The sequence below is a fragment of the Monodon monoceros genome, unplaced genomic scaffold (assembly GCF_005190385.1).
Source record: "Monodon monoceros isolate NGI ecotype Baffin Bay Population unplaced genomic scaffold, NGI_Narwhal_1 Super_Scaffold_20, whole genome shotgun sequence".
NCBI lineage: Eukaryota > Metazoa > Chordata > Mammalia > Artiodactyla > Monodontidae > Monodon > Monodon monoceros.
Window position 1 is genome coordinate 113,669,321 of NW_021703777.1, and position 25,175 is coordinate 113,694,495.

Below are 25,175 nucleotides of genomic sequence, written 5' to 3' on the forward strand. Positions count from 1 at the left end.
CATTTACACAGCTGATCTATTTTAGCCCTCCAAATTCTATTTTGTTGAGGAGGTAGAAGTTAGAGATGTTAACATGTCTGAGCTGAACAACCAGTAGGAGACTGCTTAGAACATCTGTCTATGCAGACAATAACCAGTTGTTCTCCAAGAGTTTGGATTAATTTTTTGAAATCCATTTACTTTTCTGAATTCTTTCAATGGTCAGACTCTAAGCTCAGATCAATTGATAAATGAATAATAAATCTAACCTGATTAACATGTGAATCCCTGAGCTTAGAGTCTGACTTATTAATGGTACTACTTATTCTCTGTACAGTGTAAGACTGTGGGGAATTCCCACTTCAGTTGTACCAAATTTTGATTTTTTAATAAAAAGTTCAAGCTAAGACAGAAGCACTATAAACAGGTCAGGAAAGCATCCTGAGTTAGGCCACATTTATAAATATCTAAGAAAAATAATATCCAAATATTCTCAAATTGTTCTTCACACAATACAGAAAGTGTTCTTTAAAATCATGTACTTTCCATAAGGAATACAGCCCATACTGCTTAGCCAGTATTCACACATTGTCAGTTGAAAGACAGTTAATGTATGTGCAATTTTATTGGACAATGAGACAGCTGCATTGCTTTATAATCAAAACGATGGAAAAACTTCACTCAGAAATGTAATCACAAAGCACAGCTTAGCAAAATTTAGAATTGTAAAATAATACACATTTCTGATCGGCCCTGGGTAAACCTTTCATTTTTGTTGCTGTCGACTTTCTGACAAGAACAGCTTCTCAGTTCTGTTTGAGAAAATAAAAGTGTTTTCAAGTGAATGTATTTCTGACAAAGTAGACCTTAAGTCATTTTTTGAATCTTGCTATTTGACCATTAATCCTATCTATGGTTATATAATTCATATATATGTAAAAATTACACATTGATATCTATAGAATAAATTTATTGAAGGTGTATGTTTCTAGGTTTAACAAGCCCTAGTTTGTCTCAATTGTCAGTTTTATAGTCTACAATGCTTTAGAAAGTAAACACAGATTTACGGTCATTCAAAGGCAGGCTTTCTCACATTAGTCAATACCAAATCCACGTTTCAATCACTTTCCGTTGGGAAATCTGCAAGCTTTACCCCCTTTTGCAGTGCCTACCTACCCCCACTGTGGATCTATGTAGGTGTTGGCCAGCATTGCCCAAGTATCTCTGAGAAAGCTCTCTGCTTCATACATCAGTCATCTCTCCTGGTCATAACTCTCAGAACAAAGCCTCTCCTTCTGGTTGGGCAATTCTTGGAAGTACAATTTTCTGAATTATAGAATAATAAATAAGGAGTATGTTTTTGCAGACATTAAGAATGTTACATCTGAATAAAAAGACATTAAAATAGATGCCTGAAATGCACCCAAACTCAGAATCTTAGAAAAAAAGTGAATTAAAGTTTGAAATATTCAACCAGTTTTCTCTGTAAACACAGCATCTATAAACAAAATAAAAAAGTGATCCTGGGCTTCCCTGGGAGAGCAGTGGTTGAGAGTCCGCCTGCCGATGCAGGGGACGTGAGTTCGTGCCCCGGTCCAGGAGGATCCCACATGCCGCGGAGCGGCTGGGCCCGTGAGCCATGGCTGCTGAGCCTGCGCGTCTGGAGCCTGTGCTCCGCAAAAAAAGAAAAAAAAAAAAAAAAGTGATCCTCACGAAGGCATATTTCTTACTAATTTGACTATATGAAGTAAAAGAAAATTATAATATTGTTTCATTGTTTCCATTTTACTCTTGAGGTATAAAGGTTCGCACAAAATGCACAAAAGTTTTAAACCATGGATGGTAAAGAATCAAAAATTTTATTTTTCTATTAATTAGTAAATGTACTAATACAGAGATGAAAAAGGATGATAATATAAAGTAACATCTATGAACCCAGTTTCCTTATTACTCCCTACTCCTATCTATTTGTGTCATTCTGTACCCTGCTTCTTCAGCTGTGATGAGTAAACCAAAACTCTCCCTTTCACTTTCTTCTCCTGCTGTTTATATTTGTATTTCAAAGGAAAAGCAAGGAAGGAAGAGTGGAGAAGAAGTTTTGATTTAGTTATCTTACATGAAGGAACCAAGAATCATCTAAAACATTTTAAGCAGTGAGATGAATAATCAATGAGAACATACTCCTTGACATATCAATAAATCTTGAGCTCTCTTTCTATAATTATACTTATAGAAAAATTTCAACTTTCCCATTTTATCTATTTAAGAAAATATCTGCATTGGCAAAATTGTAATTATTTTTTGAATTTTATAAAAGTTCTGAAAACATTCTTCCCAAATGCCTCTATCCCAGTTACAAGAGTGTTCAAAATTTAGAATATACTGATCATCTTTGTATTTTCTTGAACACTGAAAAACAAAACATCTCCATGTGTTTAATAATGTATTTAATGATTGAATTGATACTTTAAAAATGTGTTCTTTAATTTACATTTGAAGAAGTGAAATTTTTTTCACTTTTTAAAAAATTAAACTTTCTCCCTTTTCAGTCTGGAAAATTACATTCAACTGTGTTTTCTTTTTTATTTTTTTGTATTAATTCTTAGAGCAATGTAATGTTTTACTCTTTCAGATTTAAAAGATAACTTTTATAAAAGTTTACTTAATTTCCTAATTTCTAGCTTGAAAGAAGGGAGTTAGTGAAACAAGATACAGTTCTTCCTGTTGCAGTTGTTCCCAAAGTTGTAACAAATACTCATCATCTCTTTCCTCCACCAACCATTTCTGATCCCCCTCACTCTCGGCCAGCAATCCTGTAGTTCCCACCTTGTGGGGTAACTCAGTTAAATAATATGTACTGAAGATACTCTATGTCAACCTCGAATCGAGGCACTGAATGTGCATTGATGAGAAAAAGGATAGAATCCAGAGAAAATCCTGACCCTATTGGACCCACAATTCTCATCCTACCTTTTCCTAATACTGATTTCTGACCTTAGAGCGATGGGGTTTTTATTTATTTATTGTTTTTGTACTGACATATTTTGACACTCAAAATTCTTCTAGAGTTTCCCTTTCCTTTCCTGACTTAATTATTACTTAAATGTTACTTCTGGTGATGCCACCATTAGTTACTCTTGCTGTCTTCTTGGATCTCTAGATTTTACCTCTTTGGATCATTTGGACTCAATTAACTCTGTCTCCCAAAATAAAATATATTAACAATTGTACTCTCTAGATTGTGGACACTTAAGTGATTATTTTTCTACAGTTATTTTATAGTAAAAAGTATATTGTAGTTAATAAATAGCAAATGTTAAAAAATGTTAAACCAAATTGCTGAGAGAAAAAAGCAAGAATAAAAATCTAGAATAAAAGAATAACTGCTGGAACAATATCTGTGTGGAGCCAGGAGGATGTGATCTTGACAAAGGTGCAGAGACTCGTCTAAAACAGAGGAAAGGCCTCTTACGTTGGTACAGAGAATAAGAAGGCAAGAATAGTTGTGGAGGCAGATTTTGTATATATGGAGTTTAGGAGGTTCTGTCTAGTGGTCTCTGAGATATAGGAATTGAGTGCATCTGCTGTGAACTAGGTGATTTGATGAAAATGGAGAAAAGTACTGAAAACAATTGGTAAAGAAATGGGAGAGAGTGCTGACCAGAAAGATTGCAAGGTGAAGTTTAGGGTCTTGTTGAGATTGAGCTGCTAGGATTTGCAGTGGCACCAAATAATGAGGCTCTTTGATGTTTAATGTCAGGCCTCGCTGCACTTAGCAGCTTGCTGATAGTTCCTCTATAAAAAGGCGTTCCAAGAAACATTTAGAAAGAGGAAGGAAATTTCTAGCTGTAACTTGGCAGATGTTTGTGACTGTTTATTACCGAGAACAATATTTAACTTTGTTTCCTAGAAAACAAAGCAAAATTTAAGCTAATCTGTTATATAATATCAATACTTAAATAAACATCAGTATATAGGTCTCTCTGGAGACATAAACTTTCCTGTGAGGAAAATTCATGAGTAATCTTTTATCATGGTTTATCAGACAGACACATACACAGAATATTAACCAAAATAATGAAGTTTTTTACATGATATTTTGACCATCAAGAAATAGTCTACATTTGGATATTTCTTTCATTATGACATAAAACTCTAAATATGCTTCAGTTAGAGTGTTGAATTTTAAGTCCCAACTACTGCATTTCATTTCTGTTCAGGTCTTAGAAAGAAACATATGCAGGAAAATAAATCTCCAATATAGGCAAATCAATAATCAGACAAGGCTCTCACAGAAACTACCCTACTCCCAGCCCTCCATGGCTGAATCCAGTACATGGACCTACGAGATGTGCTTGCTCTTACCTCTGAAAAGTGGTACGCAGGTTGGTATTACAATATGGAAACAAAAAATGAGAGAACGTCCTCTGAACATGATCTAAATTGGTTAAAAAAACGGATAGGTAGACTTTGGTTCTTAACTTTGAAACAGCGATGCCACCCATTAATAAATAAAACCTGGGCTTATAAGCATCTTAGAAACCTTCCAATTAGAGAATCTAGAGCAGCTGGTGATGGATGATTGGCCACAGATGAAGGCAGAAGCAAGAGGATGAGGACAAAGAGAGAAGGAATAAATTTCCCCTCCTGTGGGTCAAGAGGGAAATTTTTTAAAAAAGAGAGACCATAAATGTGACCCTCCTCCTCAACCTTTATTAAATGAGAGAACAAAGACTTTGAATATTAACAAGACTCACAAATGATTTTTAAGCAAACTAACACTTATAAACCAGAGATCTGAAAGAATAGCTAATTAGCAATACCTCCAGACTTTCTTTCAAATAAGAATGATCTCAGTGACAATTTTGGCATAAACTGAAAAGAAACCAGTTTATTGTCACATTGTCACATGAGTGCCTTGTATCCTAATAAATATTTTGTGTTACTGACTGAAGTTAAGTTCTTATTCTTCAGTATAAAGATGCACAACATTCTGCTGTGAAAAGCTGGGAGCCTGAAAAAAGGCTTATTCTGACAGAAAAGCATCTATTCTTACATAAAATGGAACTCAGTGGTGATTAAAAATATATTAACTGCAAAAATATGAATGATATAAATAATTCATATCCAACAAGTCTGATTTAACTGCATTGTTATTCTAAAACTGATAAGAACAAATACAACACAATTTGTTGTAAATTTGCAATTATATAGACCAAATCCCCTTTACATCAAAATTCTTAGTCATACATAAAATACCAAAAATGTATATCTCTTTTGAAATTATGAGTTAAATTACAGAGACAGGTTCATTTTTCAGGAAGCAGAGTGATTTCCATGTTTTCATTCTCTTAAATTAACTTTTTATAGTTTTATAAGAATTTCAGCTCTTTGTCTAAAATTGTTTTCTTTATGTGTAAGTCACTCTATCTGACTATGTACTTAAAAATTTTAGACTTATAAGATATGGACTTCCTGGAATTCTTATGGTTTTTGCCGACCATATTTTGGAATACTTTTTTCTTCTGAAATCCCAATGCATCTTTTGTAAGGGTGCATTAGCTGTATCAGAAGTCAGAGTAAACCTATAATATGGACAAAAGATTAAAATATCAACTAACTGAAAATTAGGAATGAATATACTGTGCTTTTTAGGTACTTAGGAACTGTATTAGTTTGCTATAACAAATTACCACAGACTGGTGGTTTACAACAGCAGAAATTTATTTTTCTCACAATTCTGGAGGCCGGAAATCTGAAATCAAAGTGGTAGCAGGACTGTGCTCCCTCCTAAGACTCTGGAAAATTGACTTGGGCATAAATAGATACATGTTCCTTAATACATTTGTCTTATCTACACAGTGACACAGATGTCCAAAAACATAGGTTGCGTGTATTAAAAATGCTGTTGTGGTGACTTACTTTCTTAATTTAATGAATATACATATTTTCAGGTCAACTTGAGAGTTATATTTAGGATTTCCAGTTCTGTTGTTGAAGATCTTTCTCCAATTTTTACTTAACATAGTAATTTGCTTATATGGTTGATTCTGAAAAGTATGCTGAATATGTTTGCATAGTATTAGGAATTAATTTTGTGTCATACATTTTATCATAAGTCTATAACTACTAAAATGATATACCAATAATATTTAATATTTATGAAGCATGCACTATGTGTCAGATATTTTTTAAGTGCTTTAAATTAATTATATTATTTAATTTTATACAACTCTATGTGGTAGATATTACTATCCTGTCCATTTATAGATGAAAATAAGAGAGAAGGAAGTAATTACCAAAAGTCAACTGTCTTGCAAAAGGTAGAGTTGTGATTTGACTTCAAGTGAGGGCAAATCTAGAGCCCCTGCAATTTTACATCACGTGTCAAATTTGGCCATTTTGTTGTTTGTTTGGTTGGTTTTTTTTGCGGTGTGTGGGCCTCTCACTGTTGTGGCCTCTCCCATTGTGGAGCACAGGCTCCGGACGTGCAGGTTCAGCGGCCATGGCTCACGGGCCCAGCCGCTCCGCGGCATGTGGGATCTTCCCGGACCGGGGCACGAACCCATGTCCCCTGCATCGGCAGGCAGACTCTCAACCACTGCGCCACCAGGGAAGCCCCTGGCCATGTGGTTTTACAAGAGAAAAAAATCCTTAGTTCACATTACATTCATCTGGTAGATCAAGCATTGACAAGTTATGGCCCTCAAACCAAATTCTACATATCACTGTTTTTGTAAATAACAGCAAAACCCATTTGTTTGTATATCATGTAGAGCTGCTTTCTTGCTAAGACAATGTGGCCAGCAGCACCTAAAATATTTACTAAATAGCCCTTTTTAGTAAAAGTTTACTGACCACTGGTCTAGATTATCATTATTATAATATAGTACCCTTGACTTTCATATTATGAAACATTTTTCAAATCAGTCAAAAATAGTAAATATTTACAACATGTTATCATTGATGCTTCATTATATTTTCAGATATTGTAGACTCATACTGTTATAAAACCTCTTAACTCAAGATTCATGATAGTGAAATTGAATTTGTAACAAAAAAGTCCCAGCAAACCAAAGTCCAGGAACATAGGGCTTCACAGTGGAATTCTACCAAACATAAAGAAGAGCTTATTAAAGATTAATATACATAATCTGTTACTTTTCTATACACTAATAATGCACTATCAGAAAGAGAAAACAAGAAAACAACTGTTTAAAATTGCATCAAAAAGAATAAAATACCTAGGAATAATCTTAACCAAAGAGGTAAAATACCTATAGTCTGAAAACTATAAAACGTTGAAGAAGGAATTTGAAAATAATACAAAGAAATAAAAATATATCCCATGTTCCTGGAATGGAAAAACGAATATTGTTAAAAGGTCCATACTACTCAAAGCTTCAGATTTAATGCATTTCCATGCAAAATACCCAGGAGATTTTTAACAGAACTAAAAGAATAATCCTAAAATTTATATGGAACCTCAAAAGACCCTAAATTTCCAAAGCAATCTTGAGATAAAGAACAAAGCTTGAAGTATCACACTCCCTGGCCTCAGACTATACTACAAAGCTACACTAATGAAAACAGCATGGTACTGGCAAAAAAAAAAAAAAAAGACACATAGATCAATGGAACAGAGTAGAGAGCCCAGAAATAAACCCACACACCTATGGTAAATTAATCTACAACAAAGGAGGAAAGAATATACAATGGAGAAAAGGCAGTCTCTTCAATAAGTTATGCTGAGAAAACTGAACAGCTACATGTAAAAGAATGAGATTAGAACATTTCCTCACACCATATACAAAAATAAACACAAAGATGGATTAAAGACCTAAATGTAAGACCTGAATACATAAAACTGCTAGTGGAAAACACTCTTTGACATAAATTGTAGAAATATTTTTTGGATCTCTCTTCTATGGCAAAAGAAATAAAAGCAAGTATAAACAAATGGAACCTAATTAAAAGATTTTGCACATCAAAGGTAACCACTGACAAAACAAAAAGACAACCTACTGAATGGGAGAAAATATTTGTAAATGATATGACCAATACCCTCATTCAAAATACATAAATAGCTCATACAATTCAATATCAAAAAAACAAACAACCTGATTAAAAAATGAGCAGAAGAACTGAATAGACATTTTTCCAAGAGAATACATACAGATAGGCAACAGGCACATGAAAAGATGCACAACATCTCTAATCATCAGAAAAATGCAAATCAAAATCACAATGAGATATCGTGTCATACCTGTCAGCATGGCTATCATCAAAAAGATCCCAAATAACAAATGTTGATAAGGATGTGGAGAAAAGGGTACCGTTGTACACTGTTGGTAGGAATGTCAATTCCCAGCCTGTATGGAGGATCCTCAAAAAATTAAAAACAGAACTACCATATGATCCAGCAATTCTACACCTGGGTATATACCCAAAGAAAACAAAAACACAATTTGGAAAGATATATGCACCCCAATGTTTATAGAAACATTATTTACAATAGCCGAGATGTGAAAGCAACCAAACATCCATCAACAGCAGGATGCATAAAAAAGAAATGGTATATACATACAATGGAATACTAACCAGTCATTAAAAATAATGAAATTCTGCTGCTTTCAACAACATGAGTGGGTCTAAAGAATATTATGTTTAATGAAATAAGTATGACAAAGAAAGACAAATAATCTATGTTATCACTTTTATGTGGAACTTAAAAATAAAACAAATGAATGTATATAACAAAATAGAATATTGAGAACAAATTAGTGGTTACCAGTGGGGAGAGTGAAGGGGAGAGAGGCACGATAGGGGTATGGGATTGAGAGATACAGACTACTATGTATAAAATAGATAAGTAGCAAGCATATATTGTACAGCACAGGGAAGTATAGCTATTGTTTTGTAGAACTTTAAATGGAGTATAATCTATAAAAATATTGAATCAGTATGTTGTATACCTGAAACTAACATACTATTGTAAATCAACTATACATCAACAAAAATTTATTACAATATTTACTGAAATATTTAATATTATATAATTTATTACATATTTATGCTCTAATTAAAGATCTGTAATGAGGAAATATTTTATTTATAATTAATTATTTTTTGAATTATGTAGGAAACAACTTTAATGTATGATCAAGTGTTAATAATAATTTATATCACAGAATTCTGTGCCTGGTACCCCAAGGAAATCAATCCATTGATTTTCTCAACATAGCTACTCTGATTTTCCCTTTCGAATTAGTGAGGTGTCAGATAATTTCTTTCACCTTCCCAAATTCCAGAGTCATCAAGTCTTTGTCTGTTGTGTGTTGGCCAGGACTTTGCAGTGCATCTTCTTTCCAAACTCTTGAATTTCTACATTATTTCTTATATATTTTAATATTTTCTTTTGTAGCCTTCTTTTTAAAATTTTTCCTGATAAAGTTAATATGTTATATTTCTACATAAATTTTTAAATGTTTTCTCGTTATAAAAATTGAAATTAAAAAGCAAATTATTGTGATAAAGTATTTATTTGAGTATTTAATACAAAATGAACTGATGTATAATATATGAAATATTTTATTTCATTCTTACCATCCAAAACCAGTATATTACTTTCAAATCTCTCCCACTATACATACATATATATAACATATGATATATAATATAAATTTAATAAAATGGTTAGAACCAATGTATGTATATCATATAATATATAATATATAATATATATATAATATATAATATATATACACACACCTGCACACACACATGCACACAGACAACCAGATAGAAAACAGAAAGAGAAATTGCTTCCTTTTCACAGTATTAGTACTCTTTATCTCCTCATATATTATTACACTGCCACTAGAAAATATCAATTAGCAAAAGGGGCTAAACAATAGTCTCTCTCCTTAGACTCAAAACAAAAGTAGAATTTTTTAAAGTATAAATAGTAAAGTTGAAGACATAGAAACTATCCAACATGAAGATGGATGTTAAAAAAGAATCAAGGAGGGCTTCCCTGGTGGTGTAGTGGTTGAGGGTCCGCCTGGCGATGCTAGGGGATGCGGGTTCGTGCCCCGGTCCGGGAGGATCCCACGTGCCACTGAGCGGCTGGGCCCGTGGGCCATGGCCGCTGGGCCTGCGCGTCTGGAGCCTGTGCTCCGCGGAGGGAGGGGCCGTGGCAGTGAGAGGCCCGCGTACCGCAAAAAAAAAAAAAAAAAAAAGAATCAAGGAAAAGGATGGATGAAAAGAGCATCAGTGAATCATGGGATAGCTTCAAAGAGCCTTATATATGTGTAATTGAAGTCCTTAAAGGAGGGATGGGGTGTCAGAAAAACTACTTGAAAAAATTATGGCAAAAATAATTCCAAATTAGATGAAAACTATAAATGCACAGATTCAAGAAACTCATCAAAATCATTGCAAGAGCCATGAAGAAAACTGCACCAAGACACATAATAATCAAACTGCTCTAAAACCCTGATAAAAATCCTTAAAAGCAGCCAGAGTAGAAAGACACATTATATAAATGGGAACAAAGATGAGAATGACAGTAGAAGTCTTCTTTAATGTAATGAATGTAATAAGGGAGTGGGGCAAAATGTTGAAAGGAAACACCCACCAGTACAGAATTCTATACTCAGTGAAAGTATCTTTCAATAACAAAGGCAAGGTGAAGACTTAGGAGCTAGAAAGTGAAAAGAATATATCTCCAGCAGACTATCACTACAAGGAATGTTGAAGGAAATCCTACAGGCAGAAGAAAGTGATATCAGGTAGAAATATGGGTCAAACAAAAGAATGAAGAACATTAAAGTTTTATTGAAACACACACACAGTATACAAGCAGCAAAGAGAATGAAAAAGCATCCACCAAAGATGACATTTCAACAAATTCCTTATTGAAGGAATATTAATAGAAAGTTCTAATAAAGGCACATCATGGGAGAAATGCTGACCTAGAATATGTGCAGAGAGAGGGGAGCTGTGGCCACGAGCAGCCCTGTGTATCTGGCAGAACACAAGAGAGGCTCAAGTGTCCAAAAGAACTGGTTGATTTTAAGACTTGGAAAGGTATTTAGAACTCAAAATAGTTATTCCTAGAAAGTTCTGTGTATGAAACAGGAAATTCCTCTATCAATTCACAGAAGTAATAAGTCACAGAAGAGCCATAACTTACCAACATAATTAGAGAGGAGGTTATTTTTACTCACATATAGAAAAGTATGGAAGTAGGCCTTTCAGAAAGGTCCAGCATGTTATTAAAGACTCTGAATCCTATCCTTTCTCTAGAATACTTATTATTCGACTTATTTTTCCCCTGTGGCCTCATGGTGGCAATGCAGCTCCAGGAACGACATTCCTAGTTCAGGCGGAAAGAAAGAATGATGAAAAAGGTGACTGGTTTATTTTAATCATGGAGAAAAAGCTTCTACAGAGACTTCTTCCTACATCACATGGCAAGAATGTATATGTGGCTACTTCTAGCTGAAAGGGAGGCTTGAAAATCAAATATTTCAGTCGTCTAGAATCCTTATAAGAGAAAGGCAAAGGAGAATGGTGTTTAGAATGACTCCGTGTGACTTTATAAGAGCCCATATCATAAAACAATAACCCTGAAACAAAGAAGCCAAAAATATAAGAAGGCTAGAGAGGAAATTAATCATTCAAATGGAACAGAGTATTCACTAAAAAAAATTACTTCACAATATTCTAATGGGCATTCCACAATCTTGCAATAAATTGCAAAATATATCAAAAATTTTATAAATTTTTATTTTGTAAAATAATAACAATAAACTTTTAAAAAGTTTTTTAAATCCATAAAATTATCATTTTCTGCAGAAAGCAGTATGTGGGAAATCATCATTTTCTGTAAGAAGCAACCTGTAAGGACATACTAAAGAGTAAAATTAGGAATGGTTTTTAGTCTAATAGCTCCAGATCTCTGTAATTTGAGAAAAAGTAATCCCTCTCTCTCTCTCTCTCTCCCTCTCTATCTCTCTCTCTCTCTCTCTCTCTCACACACACACACACACACACACACACACACATAGAGTCACTCAAGGCCACAAAACAAAAATATTTCACTAAGAATGAGGGATATTTTTCACTACTACAGATCTACGTCTTCCATTCCTCACATGAAACAACTGCCAATTGCTGGTCTGGTAGGAACAGTCTTATTCAAAAATTATTAATAAACCAAGTGGAACCAGCACAGAATCAAGTAAATGATAGTGCATGATTTTTAAAGAAAAGATAAAGGAACAATGCAATCAAATTGATGGTGAAGAGCACTTCACAAGAATAGAGCAGTAAAGCAACTAAAAGTCAAGATACAAAATATACTGCTTTAAAATTGAGGGATTTGAATATAGAATTCAAGGCTTGGATATAAAAATTCAGAGAAGGTATAATGGGTGAATAGATGAGACAAAATATTAGCTGATAGAACTCAGAAAAGAAATTAAAGAGAAAAAAATCAGCACAGAAACAGCAAATTTTTAGAGATAGTAAAAAAAAAATGTAGAATGGGTGTTGAAAAGGGAACAAAAATGAAATATAAAATAACTTGTGAAAAAGAATATGGAAAAAATAACAGCTATAGAGGACAAATAAGGGAGAATATATACTTACAGTGAATACCCTTTAAGAGGAAAATAAAATAAAAGCATCTGAAAAAATGTTTCAAGCACACGTTTGAGGGTTAATCAATATACTGAAAGAGTTCATATTGTACTGTAAGATAGATGGATCTGTTAGCATTGAGACAGGTCTTAAGAAACTTTCTGGGGTTTAGAGATGATCAAAAATTCCTTGAAGTATTCAAGCAGAAAGACTAAAGCATCCATAAACAGTGCTGTATTCCACTACTGCACCCTGAGACAGCCTCATTGTGCATGTGCAATTGCCCTTTCTGATTGATTGGTGCCTGTGCCATTTCAATTACCCAATACTTGAATATCACCTCTGGGCATAAAGAGGGAAGAACACTAAGAGTAGAATTCTCTAAAGCAATATCAGATGCTTCAAAACAATAGAGCAATACAATCAAAGTTTAAAGGGAATTTAGAAGAGAAAACATAATAATCTAAGAAAAATGGAAGGGAGGGATAAATGATTAAGTCAGGAAATAATGAATAGGAAAATAGAAAGACAGTAACACTCTCAGATAAATTCAAGAATTCGGTCTTTGAATTTTCTAACACATAGAATTCATGTAAGAAGAAAAAGAGAAGAACTACAAATTTGTAAACTAATAAATGAAATTTGGGGAACAACAAAATTCAGTGAAAATTTAAAAACAATCCTCAGAGATATCTTTTCATAGTGCTGTATAAAAACATTTAATAATAATTGGGGGTTCATGAGGTGATATATACTAAAAATATTGACCAAAGAAGAGTAGAAAAACCTAAGTGGATTTTTTAGTTATAGAAGAAACAGAAAAAATTTTTTCAAGTTTCCTTTCTTTGAAAGCATGAATTCTACAATTTCACATTTAACTTCTATCAAAACTAAAAGTAACTCATTACTCCAGTGCTATTTCAAATATGCCAGATCATAGAGAAGAAAAAGTACAATAAAAAGTCTTTGAAATTCATTACAAGTCTCCATCAAAATGTTGACCACAGAATTGGGATACTATTTCATGGTCACCAAAAACTGCAGACCAGTCTCCCTTCTCCATATTTGAGGATCACAGTGATGATTCAGTAGGAATAACTGTCAATAAAATTTGCAATAGTAATAAAGAGGGGAAAATTATGACCACCCATCCATTTAGGCTGAAACAGTCTTAGATAAAATCATCATCTATTTTTGTTAAATAAATCAGATTGATGTTAAACTCACTTTTCTCTCACAACCTACAGTTCAATCTGTCCACAAATCCTGTCAGCTGTCAAAATATAACTAGACTTGAACATTTCTTATCACATATGCTGCTTTTACCATAGTCCAATCTATATAACATCTTTCCTGGTTATTGCAAGAGGCTCCTACTTACTGGTTTCCTTATTTCAAATCATGTGCTCCTGGGGTCTACTGTCAAAACTGCAGCCAGGGTTTCCCTGGTGGGGCAGTGATTGAGAGTCCACCTGCTGATGCAGGGGGCACGGGTTCGTGCCCCGGTCTGGGAAGATCCCACATGCCGCGGAGCGGCTGGGCCCGTGAGCCATGGCTGCTGAGCCTGCGCGTCCGGAGCCTGTGCTCCGCAACGGCAGAGGCCACAACAGTGAGAGGCCCGCGTTACCGCAAAAAAAAAAAAAAAAAAAAAAAAGTTGTACTTATGGTAGCAATTATTGTTAATTGTATTTTCAAATATATTAAAGTATATTTTACCTAAATTCAAGGGATAATGCAATGCATGATCGGTTTTTTTTTGTTCACAAACAGGTTAATTCTATTTGTTAAAACTCATATTACCCAACATTTAATGTATTGCTCCATTTTACTGAGAAGTTTTGATTAAAAAATAATTCTAAAAATGTATTTTAAGGTCTTAATTTCACTAAGTCTTCCCACTCTCTAATAGAACCTGATCAAGAGAATTAAATTATACCTTCAAGTTGTAATGATGTAAGTCCAGCTTCAAAAGAATCTAAATGATTCTGACTCTAACATTCGAGTCAATTAGAGTGTGTTTAGTAATTGCAAGATATTGGGCAGTTTACTAAACTGGAAAAGCCAAGAGTAGTTATTGCTGTGTAGAAATGAAACTTGCTTTGACTGATTCTGTTACCTATTCAGGACATGTTATCCAAACTTGCAACCAAAGTAATTAAATACAAGGTAATACACTATTGAACAAAAAGTCTCTGATTTGACGATGGGAATAATAAGTTGCATGACCAAAAGCTTGTGCCTGACAATAGATTTACAGTGTATAAATCAGGAAAATTGCGACTGTCATGGTAGCTACAATGACTTCTGACACTAAGTTGCAGGAGTTAGTGAAGATTTCCCAGGTTAAGGATACGCTCTTTAATAAGACTGCCCTCACTTCAGAAACCAGCTGCTAGCCTAGGGGATCCCAAGCTATCTGTACTTCTGAGCAATTGGCTACAAATCCTGGGCTTCTTACTAACCATTCAGGTACGATAATTCACTCAACGTGCTATACTTATGATTAAAATTTTATTATAGCAATAAGGATACAAATCTGAGCCAGTGAAAAGAAGAGATACATATGGTGAGGTCTAGGAGGACTCAAACTTGAAGCTCCTGTGTCCTTTCTCTTTGGAGTCAGGAGGTGTCATCCTCCCAGAAGGATGCACAGAATATTGTTAACCAGGAAAGCTGCCTCAAGCTTCAGGTTCATTACATTAAAATGATTGATTGGTCACATGATTTGAGCTCAAATTCCAGCCCCCATCCCCTACCCAGAGGTCAGGCTTATATCACCTGTCTCAAAGTTCCATACTTCTAATCACATGGCTGTACTTTCTGACAGGGCCAACCCACATCCTGAGTCATCTTGTTTGCATAAGCTATCTAGGGACCCACCCCTTCATTATCATAAACTCATCTAATCTGACGGTCTCATCATGAATAACAGAGACACTTCTATTACACAGGACATTACCAGGTTTTAGGGTTTCCCTGCTAGGAAGTAAGGACAAAAGTCAACAGAGTTCCTGATTATCCAAAGCTACAGAGCAAATCCAGGCCTGTTCTCATTTTGGCAATGAATAGGTCTGGCTACATGCTCATCTAATTTTAAAAATGATATAGAGATGTACTTTGTTCCTACGTCATGTCAAATTCTTGTAGCATTTTTACTTTTATAATACTAGTTATATTACATTTGACAGAAACATAAGTTGAGTTATATTAAAACTGCTCTTCCACAATATATATCAGCTTTCAAAAATTCCAGGTGAAACAGTGTAATTACTTTCAAGAAACAAAACTTTTGGGCTGGCTAAAAATTTCGTTCGGGTTTTTTCTGTACAATGTTACAAAAAACCCAAACGAAATTTTTGGCCAACACAATAACTTCAATAATTTAAAAACTGTCCCTAGGGTCATTGATTCTCCAAAGATTTCCGATTTTTTGTCTTCTTTTTAATTATACGTTTCTCCAAAAGATTTTGTTCAAAATTTTTGATAGACTTGTGACATTTATGTTTGTACCCTTTCTTTAAAAAAACTTTGCAGAGAACCAGTGACATTCTTGATGAAACTATTGATACGAAAGGATGAAAAAGATAAAACAAATCACAAAAATAGAAAAAAATAGTAACTTTTACTTACAGAAAGGAAATGTACCTTTTGGAGGGAATGGAAAAAATGTTTTTGGAAGAAAGCAATATTAAGAAAACAGAAACCTCTAAATTATATGACATGCTCCATAAATCCATAAATCATTCTAGTTTATTTTTTGTCTATTTTAAAAAAGAGAAACATTATTAAAAATAAAGTGCCTTTGTGATGTGGAAATATTCAATCAAAACTTGGGCTTTGAAGCAATGTAGACACTTGTGCTGATTTCAGAATTTCTATCTTAAATTTTATTTCAAATTGCATATGTAACAGTTATAAAAATTATTTCAGAAATAAATGTTTACTGCCTGTGAAGTGTTGTGGAATATGTATATATGTATACACATACATATATATGTATATAGAGAGACAGAGACAGAGAGACAGACAGAGAGAAATTGATTTATACTAAGGAACTGGCTCATGTCTTTATGGAGACTGGTGAATCCAAAATCTGCAGTGTGGGACAGCAGGCTGGAGACTCAGGAGAGCTGATGGTGCAGATAAAGTCCAAAAGAAATCTCTTGTGACTTCTCTCTTACTCCCTATTGCTCGGGGAAGCCAGTCTTCTATTCCATTTAGGCCTTCAACTGATTTAAGGAGGCCCAACCACATTATGGAGGACAATCTACTTACTCAAAGGTCACTATTTAAATGTTAACCTCATCCAAAAACACATTCTAAGTTGACACATAAAATCAACCATCACACCCTAAGACTACTGAATGACAGTTATCAGAATAGATATCTTAACACAAATATTAACATGTAGTTTCTAAATAGTTTTCCGCTATGTATATTTCAATAACTAAGACTGCATAGCAGATACATTGCTGTGTATGTGTGTGTATGTGTATTTGTGTGTATGTGTGTGATTGTAGATTAACAGTAAATTCTCTGAGTGAAACAGTGAAGAACTACTGTTGGTTTTATTTTTATAATGAATAAAAATTTATAATTAATTATATTTTCTAATTTGTGTACATATAAAGTAAAAAATAAATGCAATATTTCTTTAGAAATTGATTTAATAGAAAAAATATTTTATTCTGTATATTATTTCAGTTTACCGACTACTTCTAGATATAATATTTCATTTGATTATCAGCTGCAATTCCAATGCCACATAATCAAGAAAAGTGTGATGTCCAAGGAAGGCCTATATCTGAAACCTGAAGTCCTAGAGTTCTGTCTGGGTTCACTTTTTTTGTCTGGGTAAAAGTTTGGGTGGAATCATATAATCTCTCTAAACTTCAGGTTTCAAATATGTAAGCCCAGAAAAAATAATGACAGGTAACCCACAGCATGGGACAATCAAATAAGTTCATGCATGTTAAACCATTTTGTAAACTGTGAACATGTATCAGCTAATATGGGCCATATTTATTACCTAAATTCATATAACTAACAAAGAGTGAAGCTAAAGGAGGGACCAAGTTGGCCTGATGTTTAATCCAGTGCCCTTTCCCTAATACCACAGTTTCTGCAGATAGAATATGTCATCTTTCAGATATGATACCAAATAGATTAATTGAGTTTTAAGAATCAGTAGAATATCACTAGCAGCAGTAGTGGTGGAAGTTGTGATGGGGGGAGTGGGAAACTCCAAAGTACAGAGTGAGAGATGTTACACGTGGTAAGTGGGCTCAACCAAAATTCATTTAGAAAACAGCACAGAATGCATGCATCCATCTGATTTGAAAATCACACCTGGGACATTACTTCCTGGGATGTATGTGTGTTGGGGATGGGAGATAGGGCAGAATTATCATTCATTTAAAAAGTTGAGAAAACCTGGGTTAGAGGTAAGAGTCAAATATCTTGGACACTCTGTAGACCAGGATTCTGCGGTAGAGGTAATTTGGGAATCTGTTCATGAAAAGGATAAAAGTATGCACACTATTTTATTAAACAGAATATGTATATGTAGATGAAAAACATTCTGTAAAAGATTGTAATGTGGTATTTCATCAATAAAATAATAATTCCAGAAACTTCAGATTATGGATAATTTCTTCACGAAAACTAAATTTGGAAGGAAAGACGTGGTTCTTCTCTTAGTTTTAAAAACGTCAAGAGCAGTGTGTCATACCTGGGACCTTTAAAACCCAAGTCATTTATAACCAGAACAACACACAGTAGTAAAATTGGAGGTGTGGGAGCCAAATTAGTAGATTAAAAAAATAATCCATTTAGTAACTGTATTCTTTACACTCTTAGGATAATCGTATTTGTCTTAGCCTTAATTTAAGCATTAAAGAAGATACTGTATTTAAAATGTTTTAAAGTAGTGAATAACACACTCGATAAATGTCGCCTATTGTTATTACTATTATATTTAAACTTATAATGGGAGTGTTGTGGTAGAGTCAGTTAATTTTCATTTATGCCTCAGAGTCATCATCTAATTAAGGAGTTGAGTTAATTAACTAACTGGAATCTCCTCTAACTCTTGAAGCTATTGCTCTTCTACCATTTCTGAAACTAGTGTTGAGAAACATTAGAAAAAGAATAGCTTTCCAATAACAACCAGTTAGAAACAAGTAATAAATCTATACTGAAAAGAATAGATATAAGATATTCCAGAGTCCCTATGTTTAGGTCTAATTACAGCTTTCAAAAACTACACATGTACTGAGTAAATTTAAGAAGCCATTGAGCAGTATTTTCATTTTGTTGGGAAGCTTAAAAATGAACAATACAGAAGTAATGTTTATAATTTATAGAGTGTGTTGTCTTTACCAAACATTTTTTTACAGAGAAATTTGTAACATAAATGTTTTTGTTAAGAATGGACTAATGATATGTTTTTATCTGGTAAATTATAGAATGTAGGAGGTGAAAAATTAGACAGGAACAAATGAAGGGAGGCAGAGAAAGAATCTCTTTTTATTCTTTCATTTCCTCCTTTTTTGATACCATTTTATCTTGCTTGGTTATAATATTTTTTGTTTTATATATGTATAAATTAATATAAACTAAAACATATTCTTATTTATGCATGTATATATATATACACACACATACATATACACGTACATATACATCTTTACTTATTGTCTAGAGCTTAGCTAAGCTGCTCCATGGTATTGTTGCCTTGACAACCATTTGGTTTGGTCAAACAGCAGCAAGGGCCTTAAACTGACACTAGCCCCTTACGCAGCCCCATGCCCTGGGAAACAGCTTGCAGAGTCACAAGCAAATTTAAATTCCTGTTACGAGTTTCCCAATAGCCCTTGGGATCAAAAGTCACCCTTACCTCTTAGGGCCTTCCCCTTGTGTGCCTCTAAGATGAGACACCCTTGGAGCTTACTAAAACCCTGCTCTTTTTTGTTTGACTTGACCAATTGTGCCTTGCCCTGGGAACTCCAAAGTTCTCCACCCACAGACCCTAATGAAGGACCCCAGGTCCTGTCACTCTCTCTGCCTACACTCTGGCTTCACCTCCCTGAGGGATCCCTCGAGGTGTTCCATGTACTTCCCCCAAGACCTGTGACTAATAAACTTCTCCATCTCAATCCCTCTTGTGGTCTTTTGTTGAACCACAGCTCACCACCTGGCACCCTCTGCTCCACTTAACAAATGTTAATTTCACAAAATCATAAGTCTTATGCAAACATATATAACAGGTGAAAAGCATAAATGTAAATAAGTTCCTTTCATTTTGTAACTTACATGTTATGGCAACCCATTTGTCTTGTTGATCTTTTCAGCATTTATTTCCTTCATAGAGCAACACACTGATTTCCCTCAGATATTTGCAAAAAGTGAAATGTGCTGCTTCTGAAGGCAGGTGTATACTCAACAGTGGACAGAGAGCACCCCTGCATGTCAACAGAAAGGATCTCTGAAAGTTAGAAGGATGAATAGAGTGGGTAGCACAGGTGAGCTACCAACACCATTGAGTTTTCAGCCTGCGTCTGGCATGCTGAGAAAGAGGGAATGTGGACTTAGAGCAATTGCATACTTACCATTTGAGATTGTTAAGAGATTTAGTATCTCATATATCGACTTGTTCAAGTTCTGTAAGCCCCTGAATAGTGCTTTTAAGTAGAGCAATTAATATTTTTCTTCATTAACTTTAATTATGCTTAGAAGCCTAGAAATCTTGGGGCAATTTCAAAAAATAAGCCTGCTTACTCAGTGGATTTTCCCAAGTTTTCACAAATCGGCAACACTAAAAACATCAGTATGGGCCTCATTAAGAAGAAAAGAAAAGGAAACCATAGAAATCTAGATAAAGTATGTTAGTTTAAGGTTATAATCAAGTATTGAAAAAGTGAAACAAAGAAAGTATAATAACTGATTTCATATCTTTCTACTATTCTTAATATATAATTCTATGTAATGAGATATATTAAGTACAGAGATTTTCTAAAAAAAAAAATTAGTATCTTGAAGGAAATGTTTAAGAGGCAATCAACAGATGTACACAGAGCACAAGTTAGTATTAGAAGTGCATTTTCACTATGATAATGGCAACAAATGCAACACTTTGCTCTTATTAAGAACTATAACATTAACATTCAAATCACTGTATCAAGATTTTGACCAATTGGTACATTTAAATATTACTAATATGCTTAAATAATTTTCTTATCCAGTTTTATTATTTTATACTGAATCTGAAGTAAACAATTACAAAGTGATATAGAAAATGTCTATTTTTAATTAGCATCATTTTTCTATAAATCATGTTTGATATCAGCATACATGTGTTATAACAATCAACTTTTCTTTAATATTTACATAATTCAGGAGCTAAAGTATTTCATTTATAAAATAAAATACATTGAATTTTCTACTAATTGCCTAAGGTTTTCACATTTAGCCAATTGCATCTGCACTGATCACAGTGTTTCACAAAGGAAAATGATTACCTTTTGAAAGAAAAGGAAAGCTATTTCTTTCCCCCTTGCATTAAAAAAAAAATTGACAATATATCAAAATATTTTAATAAACCTACATTAAAAGAAATACCAGTAAAGAAGAGAAAAAAGAAATTCATAAAAGAGGGGAAAATATAGTGAAATGTTTTTTGGTACAAATTCATTACACATAATAAAATCTTAATATCTTAAACTTAAAATAATGCTTTCATTTAAAACCAACAGCAGAACTTTTCAGTTTTAACTTGGAAAATACAGAATGTGTTGCCTGTCATTATTATATTATTTAATATTATTTAATATAATTTAAAAATTATATTTAAATATATTATATTAAATATATTATTTAATATAATATATCAATTTCATATATTAAATATATTATATTAAACATTTAATATAATTACTTAATATTTTCAAAAGTTCATTATATAGGCAAGTATTCAATGCCTTTTAGATTTTAAGAAAATCTTAACTTTCCTGTATAATAATAATATTATTTACTATTCTCCCTTAATGTTTTTATGATATAGTAAAATTAAAATGTAGACTTATAGTGGTAGAAAAAAACTGGTAATTTCTTTCCTAATATCACTGCTTTTCTTTTAAGAAATTTTGGTTAAAATGGCTTTTCCACTGAATTGACTGATGCTATCATTATTTGTAGTGAATGAACTTGATATTTTGACATTGCTTATGAGCATTAGCTCTAGAACTAGACCTTGCACATCATAGGGTCACGAGGTGAACAATTTGATTGAAGTATATTTGAAATAAAAAGGTTAGAATTATCTAATTCTCCTCTCCTGCCTCATTTTAATAATTCTCTGTAGGTTTGGACCAGACCCCATGATAATAACCTCTCTCTTCCAAAGGCTTTGTTAATAAGTTTTTGAAGTTCAGTCATTAATGCTAGAACCATACTTTAGCTATATGTAGAAGTTCTGTATAATTATATCAGTGTAATGCTGCTGTTCAAAGTGTCTTATCTAAAAAGAATAGAGAAGGTGGTAACATCTCCTTCACAACAAGTACTCATAATATTAACTCCAATTGTTATTTGTCAGTAAATCTTCATAAAATTAGTATACTGTTTTCCACGGTGTTTGTTTAATGCATAATCCATCCTTTTGTCTTCTTAAATCATTATTTAAATAATCTCTTCAGACATTGTTAAAAAATGGTAAATTAATGACCCACTTTACCTTTACAAGATTTGTACTAAATTATTACTAGGTTAAAATGGGTGATGTTGGAACTTTACCTGTTATGTAGATAACCCATCTGAGTGGAAGTAAGTCAATGAGCTCAGAAAATTTTAAATGTAACATGAAGTATCATTGTTTTGCTCACTCAAGCAGTCCCAAAAGAGACATATTATTTGAATGTGAAGGTCTCAGTTTCCTTTAGTTCATACAGAACTTTAAAGAACTGTACACTGACACACAAGAAATCCTGCCACTGCTAATATAACAAGTATCATTTTCTTTTACCATTCAAGAAATTGATATATATATAGTTACACAGAAATGTGACACATTCTAAACTTCTTTATGCATGATCTATCTACCTATATATCTATCTATCATCTATCTATCTATCTATATAATATGCCTTGTCAAAGCCCTTCAGCTGAAAATCAACAGGAACATAACAGTGGTCAATTGATATGGGTGTATGGTTCATTGCAGTAAGAGAGAACCCTCACCATGGGTGATCATGGGCTCAGAGGATGTGAGAAAGAACTTACGGACTTGGGACTTTGGTTTGATAATTTGGGGGAGGTCCAAGGAAGCAGAGATATGCTCTAGATCAGGGGCTTTCAGAAAATGGGGACAGATCTATGATTGGATTTCTTAATAAATCTTATCTATATGGAGGGCAAATTAGAGCCTGGATAAAACTGTAATTAGTAAACAAGTAGTAACCATTATTTTCACTGAGAAAAGGGGATATTTGGTATTCTGTAGTTTCCACAGTGATGATGTTTTTGTCTCACTTTACCATGTTGTATGATGTTTATGTTCTGTAAGATTGTTTATATCTAACTGGCGAAGAACATAGCCTAGCTATGAACATGTGATTAGTTTCTGATGTCAGGGATATCTTTATTTCTCTCTTAGCTTATTGCCATAAAATACATAGATAGCTAGTGATATATGAATATGAATGATAGAAAATAGATGAATAGAAATACTCATTCTAAATCTCTCTGTAAATCTCCATCATTTATCTATCCATGTTAATGTACATGTGTGTATGTATATGTGTATACAAAATATGCCTAATATTGCTAATACTTTTGCATATTATGTCACTTAAACTATAATATATGTTTGTTATCTAGGAATCCATTCACATCCAGCAAATACTTATTAAATAATTACAATATTCTGAGTGCTAGAGGTACAGCAGTACAACCAGAGTTTCTTTTTTCATGGAGTTTATATTCTAGTTGGAGGAAGAAAGACAAAACCTACAAGAAAGTATTTAATGTCTCAGATAATAATAAGTTATATTGAGAAAAATAAAGGAGAATAAAGGACATTAAAAGTTTGGGAAGGAGGTAGTATACTATCATGTGTGATGGTCAGGAAGTTTTCACTGCATTAATCCCAGGATCTTAAAATATTAGGGAACCCCATCACATAGATTTTGGGGGAGAACATTCCAGGTAGCAGGAGGAGAAAATTCAAGTGTCCTGAGAGAGAAACATGTACTGCCTATCAAAGAGCATTGATTAAGCCATCAGGATTCAGGAAGGTGACTCAGGAGAGAAAAGTTGGTGATGAAGTCATTAGGGTAGTGGGCATGTCTGATTATGTCAGATTTTTACATCAGTTTTAAAGATGGGTGTAGTATAATGGGTTTAGCTTTCAGAAAAATTACAGTGGCAACTGATAGAGAATAGAGCTTGAGATTTAGTTAAAGGTGAAAATGGTAAGAACTGTTAAGAGCAATTGCAATAATTTAGGGGAGAAATATTGTGGCACGGATCAGAGTGGAAACAATGGATACAGTAAAAACGTGATCTCATTTTGAATATCTTCCAAGGTAGAACATGTACTGGTGGCAGGTCTTAGCTCCAATAAACACCATAATGGAGTTCAGGAAAGATGGGAGATGGGATGAGATTAATAAATATGCAGTATGTATGTGTCCTAAGGTCTGAAGTGGGTCTCTTGTAGACAGCATATATACGGGTCTTGTTTTTGTATCCATTCAACCACTCTATGTCTTTTGGTTGGAACCCATTTATATTTAAGGTAATTATTGATATGTATGTCCCTATTACCATTTTCTTAATTGATTTGGGTTTGTTTTTGAAGGTCTCTTCCTTCTCTTGTGTTTCTTGCCTAGAGAAGTTCCTTTAGCATTTGTTGTAAAGCTGGTTTGGTGGTGCTGAATTCTCTTAACTTTTGCTTGTCTGTAAATGTTTAATTTCTCTGTCAAATCTGAACGAGACCCTTGATAGGTAGAGTAATCTTGGTTATAGGTTTTTCCCTTTCATCACTTTAACTACGTCCTGCCATTTACTTCTGACTTGCAGAGTTTCTGCTGAAAGATCAGCTGTTAACTTTATGGAGATTCCCTTGTATGTTATTTGTTGTTTTTCCCTTGCTGCTTTTAATATTTTTTCTTTGCATTTAATTTTTGATAGTTTGATTAATATGTGTCTTGGAATGTTTCTCCTTGGATTTATCATGTAAGTGATTCTCTGCACTTCCTGGACTTGATTGACTATTTCCTTTCCCACGTTAGGGAAGTTTTCAACTATAGTCTCTTCAGATATTTTCTCAGACCCTTTCTTTTTCTCTTCTACTTCTGGGAACCCTATAATTCAAATGTTGGTGCATTTAATGTTGTCCCAGAGGTCTCTGAAAGTGTCCTCAATTCTTTTCATTCTTTTTTCTTTCCTCTGCTCTGCAGTAGTTGTTACCACTATTTTATCTTCCAGGTCACTTATCCGTTCTTCTGCCTTAGTTATTCTGCTATTGATTCCTTCGAGAGAATTTTTAA